We start from the raw sequence: 19,877 nt of genomic DNA, 5'->3' as shown, positions 1-19,877 counted from the left end.
GACTTTAGGTGACTTAAAGATAGCAAAACAATGAGTGAATGAATGAGTGAAGAGATGAATATTCACTAACTAGAAAGTCGTGTTTTATTTTTATTCTTATACTATTTTCCTACTTTTAACCCATGGTTGATTGGATACAGGCTTCATGATGAAGACAACAGCCCTTATTTAAATGTAGCCAACATAAGAATAGAGCTAAATGTCAGCATAAACATCTACACATTTTTCTACTTGCCAATGAAGGTGCGCTGAACCTTGACTCCCTGCTACTAGGTCAATGCTCAACCCCTGAGCCACCCAGCCAGGCAATAAGTGTAGTTTTTGATGTTGAAATTATTCTGAACAAATGAGCTTATTTAAAAATAAGCCGGACAAGCACTTACCAGAAGAAATACCATGCAGACACTTTGGAATGTCTTATGGGAACAGCTCATTGGGGAACAGCCTGATGTCAAGGAATAATGATAAGGATCTCATGTCAATTTGTTTCTCTCCCAGCATCCAAGAGAATATCATAGGCTGCCAGCCACGTTTTCATTAAATGGCTGCTCAATATGAAAACGTGGCCTTCATCAAGGGACTTCACATTGCAAATCACAGCACATTGCCATTTGCTTTCCTCTACCTTCAGTGAACTACTCAGAAGACTTTAAGGCTCACTTCTTCATCAGAATCTCAACCTAGTGGGGGAGATAAATTATACTTGACTTGAAATTGTCATTTCATCAAAAGACATAACTATAAAAATTGGTATTATTTTGATCACATTAAATTGGTACTCTTTTGATTGCATTAATCTCTTTATGTATTCAGAAGAAGTCCCTGAAGTAGAAAGAATCTAAAATCTATAGTTCTATACAGGTTTAAGTACGAAACACAGGCCACTGAAATTTGTTAGACTTGTTCCCAGGGAGTTTTCAGTCACCTTGACCTGAAGAAAATGGAGAAATCTCTGACATTTCAGGGTATGACCTGAATGTATACCGTTTCCAGGGTATAACCAAATCACTTAGGTTTTGCTTGGATATTTCAAGGGAACTGCAATGGAATGAAAAATAAACGAAATAGCCTACTTTAAAAACAATATCGGTATAACCAAATCACTTAGGTTTTGCTTGGATATTTCAGGGAACTGCAATGGAATGAAAAATAAATGAAATAGCCTACTTTAAAAACAATATCGGCCCTAGCTGGTTTGGCTCAGTAGATAGAGTGTCAGCCTGCAGACCAAAGGGTTCTGGGTTCAGTTCTCATCAAAGGCGTGTACCTTATTTCTAGGCTCCTCCCTGGCCCGGACCCTGGTTAGGGTGTGTGCAGGAGGCAACCAATCAATGTGTTTCTCTACACTGGCATTTCTCTCTGTCTTTCCCCTCTCTCTTCCACTCTCTCTAAAAATCAATGGAAAAATATACTCAGGTGAGGATTAAAAAAAATAAAGTGAATAAAATTAAAAAATAAAAACAAGATTGGACAATAGGCAGGGCAGACTCTAGAAGTACAGTTAAAGGAGGCACAGCCAGCCATAGGAATGAGGACAAGGGCCAGCTTTCAGACCTTTGACCTCCATAATTGGGAGAGAATAAATTTATATTGTTTTAAGCCATCAAATTTGTGAAAATTGTTCTGGAACCAAAAGAAATCTAATACATTCTTCACTTACATATTCTACTCTTCTGCTTGTCTCTTCTATTCCTATCAGACTAGCCTATTTTTACCCTTATCATTCTATAGGTATAATGTCCTTTTTGTCTTAGTCTGCTTGGACTACCATAACAAAATACCACAGACTGGGTAGCTTATCAGCAACAGAAATGTATGTCTCACAGTTCTAGAGGCTGGCAGAGATCAGGGTGCCAGTAGGGTCAAGAGAAGGCCCTCTTCCAGGTTGTAGACTTAGTTGTGTGCACACATAGAGGAAGGGGCTAGGGTTTTTTTCTGGAGCTTCTTTTATAAAGGCACTAATCCCATTCATGAGGCCTCCATTCTTAGGATTGATCACCTCCCAAAGGCCCACACCCTAATACCATCACATTGAGAATTAAGATTTAACATGAGTTTTGGAGGGACACAAACGTTAAGATGTCAGAATGCCCTCAAACCTTCTCTGTCTGCCTGGGACAGTTTTCTCCCATATCTTTTTATGTCTGAGTTCTTTCTTTTTATTCTTGAACTTAAATGTCTCTTTCTCAGAAGGGTCTTCCCAGACCAAATTCCCCCTCAGTCATTCCCTGTATCATCACTATTTTATTTTTATTTCAATACTTATCTCTACCTGATTATTTCTGGATTGTTTGTTATCTGTCTAATCCCTAAAAGAGAAGCTCCATGCTACATTCTTCACTGTCTGACTCACTGCAGAATCCTGAGTGTCTAGAATAGCCCCTGGTATTTAGTATGCATCCAATTAATGTTGAATAAGATACATATCAGAAAGGGTCTCAGTGCTGGAGGGGTTTAACGTGGTCATATTAGATATCTAGAACAAGCCATGTCCTAAGTCATTGAGGACTTGGGTTATTGGATATGTTATAATGAGTAAGATTTAGACTCAGTGAAGAGGACAGACATCCCACAAGAGTATCACAAGTAAATACGAAGTCATGGTGTTGTAGCCAAACTGGTAGCACTTCCCAAAGTAGACAGAGCATACAGTATAAGCTAACGGAGCATAAGATGAGAGCTAAATCTGAAGCAATGGTGTCATGAGGCTGAGTGTGAGTATTAAGCTAGAGAAGATGGCCAGGATTTGTTCTGCCTGCAGGCAGAGGTGCATTGGTACATTGCCCACTCTTAAATGGAGAGAAGGACTAACGACATTGGGGAAAAATCGGGTATGGGCAATAAGAGGCAAAGACTGGAACTTCCAACTGCCTTGGCAAGGACAAACTTGGCTTTCTGATAACCTAGACATAAACATTTCTAGTGAACTAGACTGAGGGGACTAAATTCTTCCCAACAGGGCCAGGTTTCAATTTGAATACAATAACTTAAAATGATGCTGCATCCTGCAGCATTAGAGCCTAGAAGAGGCAATATCCAATGGCTGGCTGACATTGAGTACCACATTATCTAACCATGAGAATTGGGCAGGGATAGCATCCCTGGTGATATCAGTATTCAGCCTTTTGCACCCTGTCCACCTTACCACAATTTTAGAAGCTTAATGAAGACATACTAGTTCAACTAAGAAATTAAAACTGTGTGCTATCATTAGAAGATATTTAATATCATCTGATATTAAAAGTAAACTAAGAGGACTATCTGTTAGATGACCAGGAGGAGGTCTTGGAAACCATTGTGTTAAAAACCACCATCTTAGCAATTTTCCATAGGTTGGAGAGTGCCCAGTGTAGTAACCTTGGGGGTCTTTTTAACTTTCTCATATTAGTAGTTTAACAACAGCAGCCACAGAGGGGTGGAAATCTTATTTTGAGGCTTGCAGCCATGTTATAGATCCCAGAGATAGGGTCTTTTGCAGTATCTGCTTACAGGGCACATGGCTTATCTCATGGAAGTTATTTCAGCATTTTTCTTCCCTCTGACTTTCCACAGGTTCTCTGTTGTTATTGTTCACTGTATATTTTGAAAGTGAAAGACAATCAGGTTGAGGAAAGCCTAGTGTATGTTTGTTTGTGGGGGTGCAAATGTGGAATAAATATATATAATGCAGAGTGGCTAATATGTTGTGCTATTTATCTTCATTTGTGAGGAGAGATAAGTCAGCCAGGACTGTGCCAGTCCTGATTCATTCTTCATCACTACACTCATGAAGATAAATGCCACATTTACAGAGACCACAGCTATCACGTGTTCTTTCAGACCAGAGATCAGATGGGCTAGAGCAGGAGGTCGACCTGGTGTCATTATTTGAAAATCAAGGACACTTTGTAGCATCTCCTACTCCCACACATCTTGATCTCCAGTGTTACACTAGGCTACCGCTAATGGCTGAAGAGGTATTTAATTAGCATATATATTCAGCCATGTCTACATTCAGATATTCACTTCATTTTAGTTTTAAAAAATGTTTATTTCCTGTGTTTGCTCAGCGCAGCATCCTGCAGTGGCAATGTACTGATTAATAGGATATAGTCTTGGTTCTCACAAGGTGGTAACTGGCATAATGAAGAGAATATTATGGGGAAAAATGAGAAGCAAGGGGTTAATTCTCTCTGTGGGCATGCCAGATGACAAAGGAGCAAGTCAGAATAGAACTGGTGAGAAGTAATCATTTCTGAGCAGCTATAGTAAAAGAAAATGTCACGCACACATTAGCTTTCCATGATTTGCAAATGGCTGTATCACTGTACTTTAAGGCTATGGCTGAGCAAGTGGGTAACTTCTCTGTCTTGTACTGAATTACATATTCTGGCTTTATTTCCCGCCCCCCCCCCCCAGCCCCACCACTAAAGTGTATTAAAAACTAGGCAGAGGAATAGAGAATTAAGTCACATAGTAGCAACGGCATTTAAACCACATACAGAAAAGCTGAATCTAAATAAACAACTTAAAAATACAAATGGCTCAATAGGACCTCTAACTTCCCAGGGGATTTTTTTCATGTTTGAAATAAACACCTTCTCACATAATCACATGCTTAACCTCGACAGGGCAACCAGATTAATTTTCAGTTAAAATTTCAAAGTGGTACTGATTGAGACTTTGCTGCTTATAGTTATTGTTTATTGTTCTAGAAAATCCCACGTTTGATTTGGAAAACATAAAATACAGGGTGCCCCAAAAAATGTATGCACACTTTAACAGCTGATAACTCAATCTTGCAAATGAAATGTATTTTAATAAACAATGCCTTTATAATTATTCAAAGTGTGTGCATACATTTTTGAGGATACTCCATATTATTTCTTTCTGAGAGCTTGCAATATGCCAAGCTAGTTGGTTCACGGGCATCACCTCATTTCATGAACAAAAAAACCTTCGGAGCTCGGCTCTATTATTTTCACCCTCACTTTACAGAAGAGGGCATTGAAGGCTAAAAATATCATGGAACTTGCGTAAGTCACAAAATCACTACGTGTAATGTTGGAATTTTATCAGCTTACATTCTGTGTGCTATCACATGCTCTGATTTAAGATTCCTCATCATCTCCATGTTTATACTCCCCCTTTCACCTGCTTTTCTCTAGAAAAGCCCTCAGGGAGGCTCTCAACTTCTCTGGCCTTTTGTTTCCTTATCTATATCATTGGACCATTGATGGGCTCCATCAATAAACAAATCATATGAACTCTATGTCCTGAGACTTCATGTTGTAGGAGACAAAATACATGCATACATGCATACATACATACATACATACATACGCATTATCGCTAGTTGTGAGAAATGCTTGAAAGAGCAATAAAGCAGAGTAAAGGGATAGAGAAGGATGGGGGCAAGGAGCAGTTATATTTTAAGCAGCAGAGCTGAGGAAAACTTCTCTGAGCAGGTGGCTTGGAGGAAGTGAAGGAGCTAAGTCTACAGATATTTGGATAAGAGAAGTACCATTGTCATGTGCCTATATAGCTACAGCTCTGTCTGGGTGAAGAACATTCTAAGCAGAAGAGACAGCAAGTACAAATTTCCTGAGGAAGCAGTGGAGGTTGAGTTAGAATCAAGAGTTTCTTTTGGAGAGGTTATTTCCAAAGCCTCCAACTGGAGGTCTTAAATTAGTGGATACTATCTGTGTTGCCGGCTATAGATGTTTATATTTTTGGCAGTCTTTAGTTTGTAGTGGTGTTTAAAGCCACTATGGGACCACTTAAAGAGTAAGTATAGATAGAGAAGAGGTCCCCTAAGAAGCCCAGGTGCACTCTAAGGTTTAGTGGCCCAAGAGATAAGGCAGAGCTACTGATGGAGGCTGAGCAGAGTGACCAATGAGATGAAAGAAAAATTGAGAGGGATTTCCTGGGAGCCAAGTGCAGGGAGGACAGAGTGGTCACTAGGTCTAATGCTGCTAATTTTTGCCTAATCTGAGAAATGAGAATTGGCTACTTGATTTAGCAATGGACCTAAGTGTATTTCCCACCTCTTCTTTGCCCCCTCTACACATGTGTATCATTACTCATTGCCTTGCTCTCACATTATTATAAATCTCAAGCACATTAACTTATAACTCATATTTTATATGCCTTATTGAAGGATAGTTAATGGTTCTTGAAAATGTGATATTTGGGGAAACTTTCTATAAGACTAAGTTACCCATTTTTTAAAAAAATATATTTTTATTGATTTTAGAGAGGAAGGGAGAAGGTGAGAAACATCAATGATGAGAGAGAATCATTGACCTGCCTCCTGCTGCATGCCCCCTTCTGGGGATCGAGCCCACAACCCAGGCATGTGCCCTGGACTGGAATCGAACCCAGTTTTTAAAAAAATATATTTTTATTGATTTTAGAGAGGAAGGGAGAAGGTGAGAAACATCAATGATGAGAGAGAATCATTGACTGGCTGCCTCCTACATGCCCCCTTCTGGGGATCGAGCCCACAACCCAGGCATGTGCCCTGGACTGGAATCGAACCCAGGGCCTTTCAGTCCACAGGCTGACGCTCTATCCACTGAGCCAAACCAGCCAAACTGTTTTTTAAAACCGATGACAAAAAATGCACAGATCATCTCAGAAATAAAATTTAATCTTATTCTGTTTTACTTATGGAATAATAATGATATTTATCCGTGGTATATTGCTTATAAGTTTATGAAACATTTTGACTTACGTTATATGTTTCAAACAAAACCATGTCACGCAGTAAAACACTCAGCTCTGAAGCTTACACCATCAGGACTCCACCACCTGCTAGCACCTCCTTGAAGGAGTCAACCACAGACACACACTTCACTCCTCCTCATCCCTTGAAGATTTTAACACCTGCCTCCCTGTTGTTCTCTGCAGTCCTGCTCCTGATAGAATTCTTGGTGATTTCAATATCCGTGTCGGTCCCTGGGCCTTGATGACTAAGTGCATGGGCTTTTTCTATCTGCTCTTGTTCACGATTTCCTTTTTTTGCAGCTTGCACCAACTGCACAGCTAAGCTGTAAAGATCTGTACTGTATTGGTTGGAATGAAAGATTGTTTGTTTACTTCATCATGCTGTGCAAAATGCCAACTCGACCTCTTCATGTTTCTTTGCTTCAATTACTCTGTGGCCCTCAAGATCAGATTCTAAATTTTGATCTGCCATTGCCACCGGAGTGTTAGGAGGAGAGTAGGGGCAGGATGAAGGATGGGGAAGATGAGGAGATGTTCGTATCTTTCTTGGTTTGGGATGTGGGGGGAAAAAACAATTGGAGTTTGCCGCAGAAACCAATGTCAAACTCTTAACATGTCATTTGACTTTAATAATTCAGAGTTCTGATTAATTATTTCTTATATATATTCAAAATACATTATCCCATTTGATCTTCGGAGGTGGTATTGATCAAGACACTGGAACAGAGAGAACATGGGACTTGCTTAAGGTCATGCATCTGATAAATCAGAACCAAGTATAGACTACAGATCTTCTGAGACCAATTGTATTTTTTATTTGCATTAAATAATGCATTGTTCAAAATGGTCAATGGTAAAGATAGTTGCTTTGGCTTTCTTCCCAGGAGAGTGTTAAAATACAGTTGTGATTCAATAGTAAATATTGTCACCAGTGTTGTCTGTGGTGATAGTGGTGGCTGCAGATAGAGAAATATGCTGAATTGTTCTAATGTATGCTTTTGTTTTTTTAGATTGTTTACGCATGGAGACCACAATGGAGAGCTAGGTAGGTGACAATTCATGCTAAATCTTTCCCACAACATCCTGAACACCACGGCATCAGCTAATGGGCAGTGGCTCATTATACACTGTCAACTCCAATAACAGCAATGATTGGCTTTGCCAGCATGAGCAACTGCAAACCACTAATGGATTAAAAAAAAAGAGGCTGCAATATAGCAGAAAAGACATATGTGGCGTCATTTTTTGCAAATTCCTTGTATGTTTCTCTTTGCCAGTTTAGAAACAGCCTTCATGTTCCCAGCTTGGCCCCAGAGATGGCTGTCCTTGGGATTCCCTTCTCTTGTGAGTGCTTCCTCCTTCAGTCATATTTCAAGGGCAAAGATGTTATAAGGGTAGCGGTGGCTCATGGTTGGAGCTGGATTAGTGTTTCTCCTGTGGAAATATTTCTGGAGCTCCCACCTCACCGCACACCCCCCCCCCACACCAGCCAATCATGTCATATGCACAAACACGCTTACCCCGACTGTAGCACAGCATCCGTGGGTGGCATTTCTATCCATAGAGAGGAGATCAGGAGGCAGCAGGCAGAAGTACTGACTTCTTGCTCTGCGACTTATGATCAATGTCTCCGTTACATTGTCATCTCCTGGAAGGCAGGATCCTGGATTTATTTTAGTCCAGTACCTATGAGCCATAGTTGTCCTTCCTTGAATATTTACCAACAACATTAATGCATTCCCTTCTAAAAAGTCCATAATTAAGTTGGGAGTAGGGTTTAATCTTCTTGCCTTCCCTGTCCCTAGGACAGCGCCTGACACACAGTAGAATGACACTACTTGTTTGTTTAGTGAAGGAACAAGAGTTTGAATGAGTCCATCCTTCAGATGGTACCTTGTTGCCAAATTAAAGGCAAAGCAAACCTTTTTTAATTAGAGACAGAGAAATGATGACTTCTAGTGTTTTCTTCTCTCTCTCTCTCTCTCTCTCTCTCCCTCTCTTTCTCTCTCTCTCTCTTTCTCTCTCTTGGGGAGGGGGGTGGGCACCAGGAATAATGCCCTAAAAGTGGTTGTTTATTTTGGAAGTCAAAAGCTAATCTGAAGCTGTTTTCTTTATTTTTATATTCAAATGTCTGTATAACAGCAAAGCACCAGAGACCTATTCATTGCTCACAAATGATCTATGAGGTAATAATGAGCTTGCTTTTCCAGCTGTGCTGCATTTTGGTGCTATCCTGGGTTTAATTGAAAATATGCTGTGACCTTGGTTTTGTTCACTGGGCATGGAGGGTGTCTAATTGGCATGAGACCTCTGAAGAACTCCCTTTTAGCAAATGTCATTTAGCTAATTTGGGGTTCGCCTTCGGGAAATCATGTGTGAAGTCCTGTCAATTTAAGATGCATATTATTTGCATGCAAATCACATGGAGCTAATAGTGTTTTTTTTTTTAAAAAAAAAGAGATTAACTTTTTATTTTGCTATACCTATTTGTTGAATTCTAAATGCTATCAGTATGATAATAGTATTGGCCCAAAAAGTCTCATGTTTCATCATAATTAAATAAACAGCTTGTGAATTGCAGTCCAAAAAATGTCTGTGTTCCACTCTTAACTTAAGGGGTTTCCATAGAAACCGTGGGCAGCAAGTTTAACTGACATTTATTGGACTTGAGGCTATATGCAGCATTGATATCTCTGTTTTTGTCTCTGTCCCTCTGTGCATATGTCTCCTTCTCTTCCTTTAACCCTCACAATCCTCTCCCCACCTCAGTCCTTCCCTCCCCCCTCATTTTCCTCCTCCCCTTCTCTTATGAGCAATGAGGAAGTAATTTGGACTCAGTTAGATTTAACAAATGCAATAATACTAAAATGAGCTCTGATACTTAAGTGTAATTGTGTTATTAGCTGGAAATGTTTTTCTTCAAAAACAAAAGAATTGAGAGTGAAGTTTACTCAAATAGCACATGCTGGCAAGAAGGAACCTAGTGGAAAATTTGCAGGCTGCATATCACAGTCTACATTCATACCCCAACAACAGCTTTTCTTTCATTTAGTCAACCCAGACTGATGTTTCTCTTCAGTCCTAATTTTCAGCCTTCTAAATAGAGCATAGTTATTATGCTGATTATATTCCAAGAGAAAAGATAAGTTTATTTAGGAAAGAAAACATACTCTACATATTGTATACCTACTGTGTGCCAGATATTTTGCTATGCAGTTTCATTTAGGTTGTCTTAGTTAATCACACAAAATACACCGCCAGGCAGGAAAATGGATTTGGAGCTGGTGGTTGAAGTTTAGCGCCAGTCCCTCCTCAACCCCCAACCAGCTGGCTTGGTAGAGTGCTTTAATGCTGTCTTAGTTTCTCAAAGAAAAAAAATGAATATAAAGCATTTCTAAAAATGGACTTTTATTAGGATTATTGATGATAATGTAGCCAGTGCCCTGTGGTAGTGATGTTTCTCTCTATCCCTTTAACAATGAGGAAAATAAGTTGCCAAAAGAATAAGTCATTTATTCAAAGCTATAAAGTGTGTACATGCAGTGCAGTGGTTAAAATGGGTCAATGTAGATAGATGTAGGATCAATTACTGATGGTGTGATTTGGGTAAGTAATTATCAGAGCATCTAATTAAAAGGATCATGCAGTTATGAGGATTAAGTAAAATTGCATATGTAAAATATTCAGAGTGTATGTCAGCTAGAAAACCATATTTTTTTTTGAGTGTGTACATGCAGTGCAGTGGTTAAAATGGGTCAATTTAGATAGATGTAGGATCAAATATTGATGCTGTGATTTGGGGTAAGTAATTATCAGAGCATCTACTTGAAGGATCATGCAGTTGTTATGAGGATTAAGTAAAATTGCATATGTGAAATACTCAGAGAGTGTATGTCAGCTAGAAAACCGTATTTTTTTTTTTTTCTGTCTCCCTCCTTCCTCCACCTTCTGAATTGTTTTGTTTTTAGTATGGATTTAAATTAAAAAAAAAAAATGATCGGTCTTTAAAATCTATCCAATACTCATAGTTTAAAATGATCTTATAATTCATAGACTGTCTCAAGGTATCCTTGATAACCATGATAAAGGAAAGACAGGTAATAGCACACCCATTTTACAGGTTAGCATAACGGAGATCCAGAGTGTTATTGGCAAGATCGCCCTATAGTGAAGGAGGAAGTTGAAATTTTTTTAAATATATTTTAATGATCTTATAATTCATAGACTGTCTCAAGGTATCCTTGATAACCATGATAAAGGAAAGACAAGTAATATCACACCTATTTTACAGGTTAGCATAATGGAGATCCAGAGTGTTATTGGCAAGATCTCCCTACAGTGAAGGAGGAAGCTGAAATTTTTTAAAAATATATTTTATTGATTTTTTACAGAGAGGAAGGGAGAGGGATAGAGAGTCAGAAACATCGATGAGAGAGAAACATCGATCAGCTGCCTCCTGCACGCTCCCCACTGGGGATGTGCCCGCAACCAAGGCACATGCCCTTGACCGAATCGAGCCTGGGACCCTTCAGTCCACAGGCTGACGCTCTATTCACTGAGCCAAACCAGCTAGGGTGGAAGTTGAAATTTTTACGTAGGTCTCTAGGATTCTTATATTAAAACTCTCAAAGTCTATTGTTCTTCTTTGGGTCCTATGTACATGTGTCTTAAAGCTGAAATCTAGCAGATTTTAATTCATATTTCTAATTATGGTGAGAGGAAAAAACTTTGGGCAGGAAAGGAGAAAATGAAGTAGGGAAGGGATACTTACAGACCTGTTTCCAAGTTGTTCCCTCAGGATTCAAAGGGACATGTACAATTACAGTTCTCAATCTTAGGGGCAGATGAAGCATTGATTTTGTATAGCAACATTGAGCGTTTCTGGTTGGACAGAAAGGGTGGGATGGAAAGAAAAATAACTCAAGTCAGGTATCAGTCAGAGATGTTGGTGAGCACCCAGTGGTTTCAGAAGTGAGTGTACAGTTAGGACAAGGGTGTGATGGGGCATGATTGCTGGAGAGCGTGATCATGAACACACACACAAACACACATACATGGATACACCCACATACATAGACACATATATAAAGGATTAATCTGAATGAGCATGTCTTTAAATTATAATCATTTTATTGCCTCAAAGAGCTTATACTAGGAGATACAATGTTAGCTCTACCATTTTTATCTGTTGTATGTTTATGCTTGCTTAATTACTGGAATATGCATTCTGTGTTATCTTTGAAAGAATACTCACAAACCCCTTTCTTCATTTTGTATTAATTAATTAAAAATAAATAATGCAATCCCTAAAGCCACTTAGCCAGACACCCAGGAATAGTAGCAGTCACGATGTGCTGAAAGCATATGAATAGGTCATGCATAGCAGGTAACCCCTCTGTGCTGTGGAAGTCCCTCTTTTGCTCAGGATTCCTCATATATGTTATGGGACACATGGCTCCACTGCCAAAGTAATAAGTCTTAATCCCTTTCTTATTTCTTAGATGAAACGAATTATAAATATAAATTTTAACATTTTTTATTTTATGCCAAATGCAGTGATGGCGAACCTTTTGAGCTCGGTGTGTCAGCATTTTGAAAAACCCTAACTTAACTCTGGTGCCTTGTCACATATAAATTTTTTGATGATATTTACGCGTGTCAGCATTTTGGAAAACCCTAACTTAACTCTGGTGCCGTGTCACATATAGAAATTTTTTGATATTTGCAACCATAGTAAAACAAAGACTTATATTTTTGATATTTATTTTATATATTTAAATGCCATTTAACAAAGAAAAATCAACCAAAAAAATGAGTTCGCGTGTCACCTCTGACACGCGTGTCATAGGTTCACCATCACTGCCCTAATGGATCATCTTGGTAAATTTGGTGCTGAGGAGAGTGGATAAGAAAAGGAATATTTCTCGATACTCTACAGAAGAGTCAACACACTATTTTTGTAGAGGGGCAAAGAATAAGTATTTTAGAATTTGTGAGCCACATCGTCTGTCACAACTGCACAATTCTGCTTTACTGTGATAGCAGCCTTAGATAATACATCCATGGATGGGTGTTTAAGTGTTCCAATAAAACTTTATTGAAAAAAAACAACAAGTGGTAGGGTGAACTTTGTTTATGGGCAGTAGTTTGCCAACCATTGATCTTAGAGTTTTGCTTACATCTCCACCTACCTTCCACGTCTGTTCATATGGCAATTATAGCTTAAAAGATAGGACTGGGGAGTGTAGGACTGACAATGATATCATACTCTTCCCTCATTTTGTGTGCTGTACTTTTTGTCACACTTACTTTTGATAAAACTTTATCTTTTCCGTATTTCTTTAGCATAGGAAGAGCATATGTTCTGTCTGCATTTTACAGAAGGGTACAGAAAATTTAGGTGTCTCTCATTAATGACACCTAGCATCTATAGAATCCACCTTTCTTTCTATTGGATTATTCTTTCTAAAATGCATCATTTATAGAATAAAGAAAGATGGTGGGAGAAATAACCAAGAGATAACTTTCATTATCCAAACCAAGGAAAAAGTAGTTGACTAATGGCTTAAATAGGGCCAATCATAGGCTCCCCTACTATCTTATCCCATTAAGGTACCATAGGGGACTGAGTTCCTTATTGCTCTACATGTGTATTCCTGCTTTTTGTCATGAATTATTTTTAGATATACTGCATTGTAGGCAAATAAATGCAGGAAAATAGAAGGAGTTCTTCCTTTGCCAGTACTGTGTTAACTGAAGCTTGTTCATATTACAATTGAGTCCTCATTTTACAAGGTTCCATGGTAACTGAGTGCAAATCTGTTATAAAAGAACTGTGCAAGAAAAAGGACTTGGTTCCAATATGAATAAACTATGGTTAACACTGGCACCAAGCAAAATGAGGACTGCCTTAAGTAAATAAATAAGAATCCAATTTCCAAATGTCCTGCATTGGCCCTATAATTCCCTCTTTTGTGGTCATTAAGGGGAAACAAGGAAATCACTGATTACAGTCATTTCCATTATCTGACATGTCATCACCAAGGTTTCCTCATTATGCAATGTTAACAGTGTTGAGGTTACTTGAAAGCAGTTCCAGTTCTAATTAGGAGGCCATCCCCACTATCTGTATTCTGATTAAGTGACATTGCCTGGAAACCACAGTAAGAGTCTACTCTGTTTCCTTCCCTTGCTCAGATCTCGTAAACACAGACTCAATTAAAGAGAGTGTCCTTATCAGGTTTTTATGGGTCATTTTGGTGAATTTATTAAAGGCGTAAGTCATGCTGAAACTGGAAGGCAGTGGCTCCAAGGCCTTCAGTGGGAGCCAGGTCTAGATGAGCAAGACTTGCTCTGATGGTTTAGGGAGTCCAGAGTAAATAGAAGTCAGAGCATCCAATTATGGGCCGGGAATCTAGGGAGCTGGTGAAGCATGAAGAAGTCTCACAAAGGAAGGGTTGCAGAACAGAGATATGGACATCATGATAGCATGTCAGTTTATATTTTAGATAAAAAGAAAAGCCTAGTTCAGGCCCTCATCTTTGCAAACTTAAATTATTGAAATAATTTCTTAGCTGACCTTTAGGTCTTACCATGTACGCTTCCTTATCTATTCTCCATATTATTGCAAATGTGCTTTTCCTTAAGAATTCTTCTCATTGTCTTATTTCCTTTCCCACAAAAGGAGAAAAATCAAGTCCCTACAACCCATCTTATGACTTTATATAGAATCTAACTTCTTTTGATAATTTTTGACAGTGCCGTTACTTATTATTCCTTCTATCCCACTGCTTATTAGTATATGTTCCTAATAGTAGTCTGCTGCCTCTCTCTGCCCTATACTCATGTTTACTTCCATACATTTTTCACCCACGACATGCCCATTTTCCAATAAGCTCTCCCCCTTCTCTCTCTCTTTCTTCTCTCCCTTAGCGTGTCCTCCTAAAACTGTTCATTCTTCTCTAGCATTTCCTGCTATATTTTAATTTCTTGTCCCACTACACTGTGAGATTTATGTGAGACACTTGACCCCAAGGGTCAAGAACTGAGCACTGTGCTTGACAATTAGTAGGCTCTAAGAAAATTTTATCAAGGGGATAAATGCTTGTGTTTTTCTCTATCTTGGAATGTTAGACCTTTTGCTTATCCACAGTACATATCCTACTAAATCTCATGTCCACATAGCCTTCACTAACTATGCAAAATTTACTAGTTCCCTTTGAACACCAGACTATTTGTAATTACTCACATCACCATGTATACATTCACTTAATGTAGCCCTCTGGCATTGGTTCATGACTCTGTTTTTTATGTTAGGCTTGTCTCAGCAGTGTTTTAAACAATCAGTGATGAGCAGTTATCAAGTCAAAGGAGTTTCCGTGTAAAGTTCACACAGTGTTGGTGAACATACTTAGAATGATATACTATTAGAACTGAAATGACTTTTGAGATTCTTTTTCTCAGCACTCTCCAGTTAAATGAATCCCAGACATGTTTAGTGCTTTCTGGTTACTGTCTAGGAAATTAGGGCTTTGCACACTTTAATAATAATCAGGGAAGAGCGTATTTGGTAAAACACTGGGAGGTAGTTTTAAAATCTGAATGGCTCTATGTATGTGGTATTTATTCTCTTCAGATTCCTTGCAAAGCAATTTAAATTGCTTTACTCATTAAAAAAAATATCCATATGCCTTTTGGGTGCTACTGTTGATTTGTTTGTTTTCAACTTATAATGGCAATGATGACCTTGCACAGGGCATTTCCTAAGGATTGATGATCAGGTGGGGGTTAATGGCTATCAACTCCTCCCAGCTAATCATCAACCCCAAGGATATATGGGAAGCCAAGTCATTAACTGCATTGCCAACTTCTGACATAAAATCTTTCTCTACCTGCCTTGCCAAGAACTTATGTTTTCAAAAGCTTCTTTGGTTACTTTCCCTGTCATTCACTTGTATAGGAAAATATGTAAATATTAGTATTAATAAATAAATATATGTAAACATAAAAGAATAACTGTTAGCCTCTGCATACTGACAGGAGAATGCCATGAGGAGATAAATAATTTTCCATATTTTGATTAAATGTAATTTGAAATGTTCTGCCTCTTTTATTTGCTATCCTTTAGTTCCTTTTTTTCAAACTCAGATTCCCTAGAAAGGAACATTCTATTGTGAATCCTGAGTAGCTAAAACACATATCAAGTTTCTGCAATTTAACTCCACCCAACTTTAGAATTTTGGGGCAGGGGAGTGAGGAGCAGGGTGGGTTACAGAGGAATTGATTATAGTTGTTTTAATGGAATATAATTATTTCTCATTTATTCCTGATATACACTTGACCTTTGCAAATATTAGTAAGCATGATATTGTCTCCTTCGGCTTTAGTCATTATTACCCAAAATATTCTAAGAGCTAGATAAACATTAACAACTCAATTGAGCTATCTCAGTTCATTTTCACTTGAGGAACAAATGAAGAAAAGATGTGGAGCAATGAAGTTCCCATTTCTTTCTCTTGAGGAAGCTCAGGATCCCATTTCCTCACGCCAGCATCCTGATTCTTACATCGACACAAAATCCATAAAGAGATGACGTGGGTGACAAATTGTCACCTAAGTACCAGTGTTTAAAGTGTGTTCCAAGGATCACTGTCACCCAAGGAAGGCTTCATTCCAGAATCTTTTACAATAGACATTCGTCTTGAAGAATTTACTCACATCTGGGTCTCTAGTCCTTAGTTTTTATTTTACTTTATTTTTTATTTTTTTTTATTTTCAGAAAAGTGATATTGGTAGCTCATCATGATGAAGCATGGGGTTCGGGGAGCGGATCTCCCCCTTGCAGGTTCTTACCTGGCAAAGTTTAAAGAATAAATTTATCGGACTAAAAGGACTTGTTAGTAAAAGGGTGGAAATTTATTGGAAGCAAACACAAAGTCCCAAGTAGGGAGGGGTTCCCCAGGGGGCAACCAATTAAGCCCCCTTTTTTTCTAAGGTTTATAAATTCTGTAGTTCTTTGTCTCTTCATGCTCCCTTCTAATTGGATCCCTTCCCCATTTTATGACCCTGTGCTTTTCTAATTAGTCACTCTTTTGTAGAATATCAACTTCAAAGTCCAAAACCCAGGTGGTACCCCACACTTTCTCTCCCCCTTATCTTGCAACATTCCTTTATCTCCTGTGAAAATATGTTTCCCTCTTTCCAGCATCTGTCCAAATTTCTCTGTTCTCTGTGAAAGTATGTTTCCTTCCTCCAGGTACTCTGTGACTTTTCTTTATCCTCTGTAAATGTATGCCTCTGGCAGCTCCAAGCCCTCACCTATGCATTCCTCCCTCAGGGACCCTCTTTATTCCTAAGGCTCTCTAAACCTGCCTGTTTTATCTCTAAAATTCCTTTCAATGAGAAGGTAGTCACACTTACTAAACACAGAAGAAATGGATATTTAGAGCAGACTGCCAATTTGCTAAATTATAGCTAGAGCTATAATAGACCCTTCAAATTCTTCAATCTGTCAAATTTTTTTCATGTAGAACTTAATTTTTTTTGCAGGCATAAATCTCTTAGAGAACATAATGATAAAACGAATGAAGAACTTTCCTATAAAAATACACAATCACATTTATACAAAAATGTGCATATAAAGAGATTCACAAATTGCCCACGATCCATTCTTGAACTTCTGAGGAACAAGTGGATTGAACTATGGAAAAGCAAATTATAATTAAATAAGATGGTTGATGAAAAATAAAACAAAAACATGTTAATTGTATGATTCAAATTGCTTTAGCATCAGGTTAGAAGACTCTGATTTATTAATCATTCTCCATAATTGGGCTTTAGTTGTCAATAGTAGATAAATATCAATAATAAAAACAATGACAAACATTCATACAGTATTGACTATATATACCAGGAATTGTTCTTCTTACTATATTTACTCATGTATCCTCACAGCAATAGAGTATGTAAATCAGGATATCCAATCTCTAAGAAGTTTCACAGATGTATCTCTGATTTTTTTAAACTCTGATTTTTTTTAACTCTCTATATTTCATTAGTGTACACTTAGTCATTTAAGTAATTGGCAATTTACAATAACCAATATTTTCTAGAGTCTACTTTTATTTATTTCTTTAATTCCTTATTTTCTTCCTTTTTTATTTCATTTAGTATACACATGTTTAGTATATATAATGTGCCAGGTACTGTACTGTGGATGTGGTATTTAGCATACAGCTTATTGCTGGTAAGGGTAAATTTTTACCCACATCTGTTGTCTTCAATCACCCATTTACTTGCTGCTATTTGGAAATCTACTTCTTCACAAGGTTAATTTATTTATAATCTTTATTGTTTGTGGGGTGGGGATAAAGAGTAGTTATTGAGGCCCTCTTTTACCATTTATAGTGAGTTGTATACCATTTTTAACTTTTTGGTTCATACGTGGAGCTTATCAATGAACTTGATATATTATTTGTTATTATAAGATTAGCTGATTAGCCTGGCTTCTGAACAGATATTAAAATATGGACTCCATTCAGAAATGCAATTCAGCAAATATTTACTGATTGTCTAGACATCATTCCATTCCTGTCCTTAGAAAGTTTGTGATTAGCTCTAGTCATTTTGGCTTAGTGGATAGAGTGTCAGCCTGTGGACTGAAGGGTCCTGGGTTCAATTCTGGTCAAGGGCATGTACTTCAGTTGCAGGCTTGATTCCTGCCCCTGGTCAGGATGTGTGCAGGAGGCAACCAATTGATGTGTTTCTCTCACACTGATGTTTCTCTCTGTCTGTCTCTCCCTTTCCTTTCCACTCTTTCTAAAAATCAATGGGAAAATATCCTCGAGTGAGAATTAACAACAATAAAAGAAGTTTATGATTCAATAGGTCAGATGCATTTCCAAATATTTAGATTCAAACACTGATTTTATAAGTGCTGTAGTCTTGGCATTACAGACACTTAGAGAAAGGGTGTCTTAATACTGGCCAGTAAGACCAAGGAAGGAATAGTAGAAATTGTCATTGCAAAATTGGCCCTGACGTTGGGTACAATTTTGAAAGATAAATCAGAGAAGGGCATCCCAGGCCATAGAGAAAACAGGAGCAAGTCCCTGAAGAGGTAAAGTAGGGAGTCTTTTTTAGAATCAGGAACAGCCTGCACCATATTTACTGATTGTCTAGACATCATTCCATTCCTGTCCTTAGAAAGTTTGTGATTAGCTCTAGTCGTTTTGGCTTAGTGGATAGAGTGTCAGCCTGTGGACTGAAGGGTCCTGGGTTCAATTCTGGTCAAGGGCATGTACTTCAGTTGCAGGCTTGATTCCTGCCCCTGGTCAGGATGTGTGCAGGAGGCAACCAATTGATGTGTTTCTCTCACACTGATGTTTCTCTCTGTCTGTCTCTCCCTTTCCTTGCCACTCTTTCTAAAAATCAATGGGAAAATATCCTCGAGGGAGAATTAACAACAACAAAAAAGTTTATGATTAAATAGGTCAAATGCATTTCCAAATATTTAGATTCAAACACAGATTTTATAAGTGCTGTAGTCTTGGCATTATAGACACTTAAGAAAAGGGTGTATTAATACTGGCCAGTAAGACCAAGAAAGGCCTAGTAGAAATTGTCATTGCAAAATTGGCTCTGACGTTGGGTACAATTTTGAAACATAAATCAGAGAAGGGCATCCCAGGCCATAGAGAAAACAGGAGCAAGTCCCTGAAGAGGTAAAGTAGGGAGTCTTTTTTAGAATCAGAAACAGCCTGCACCCTCGACATGTCATATAAGGTAGTGGTTTTCAAGAGGGCAAAACCCCCTCCCCCAGGAACATTTGGTAACGTCTGGAAACATTGTAGATTGCCATAACTGGGGGTACTACTGGCATCTAGTGGGTAAAGGCAGTAAGGGAGTTAGGCTTTATTCTGTGAGCACTGAGGAACTATTGGTGGGTTATGTTCCCTTGAAGTGTGATTGTCTAGGTCAGTGATGGCGAACCTTTTGAGCTTGGTGTGTCAGCATTTTGAAAAACCCTAACTTAACTCTGGTGCCATGTCACATATAGAAATTTTTTGATATTTGCAACCATAGTAAAACAAAGACTTATATTTTTGATATTTATTTTATATATTTAAATGCCATTTAACAAAGAAAAATCAACCAAAAAAAATGAGTTC

At 38.2% G+C, this 19,877-nt stretch overlaps 1 protein-coding gene across 6 annotated transcripts in view; it reads left to right on the top strand.

The window, feature by feature from the left end:
* LRRC4C (leucine rich repeat containing 4C) overlaps positions 1–19,877 on the top strand; it is a 175,674-nt gene that overhangs the window by 140,280 nt on the left and 15,517 nt on the right. For 4 of the 6 annotated variants that reach the window (XM_005875808.2, XM_005875804.2, XM_005875806.2 and 1 more), the window contains one exon: positions 7,719–7,753. The exons of 1 other annotated variant lie outside the window; for it this stretch is intronic. The gene's annotated coding sequence lies outside the window, so the exon portion shown is untranslated. Of the gene's footprint in view, positions 1–7,718; positions 7,754–7,985; positions 8,053–19,877 lie in introns of all 6 variants that reach the window. One more of the 6 variants, XM_005875805.2, reaches the window with a different exon arrangement.

This window comes from Myotis brandtii, unplaced genomic scaffold, assembly GCF_000412655.1.
Source record: "Myotis brandtii unplaced genomic scaffold, ASM41265v1 scaffold47, whole genome shotgun sequence".
Classification (NCBI taxonomy): domain Eukaryota; kingdom Metazoa; phylum Chordata; class Mammalia; order Chiroptera; family Vespertilionidae; genus Myotis; species Myotis brandtii.
This window is presented reverse-complemented; position numbering and strand designations above follow the sequence as displayed.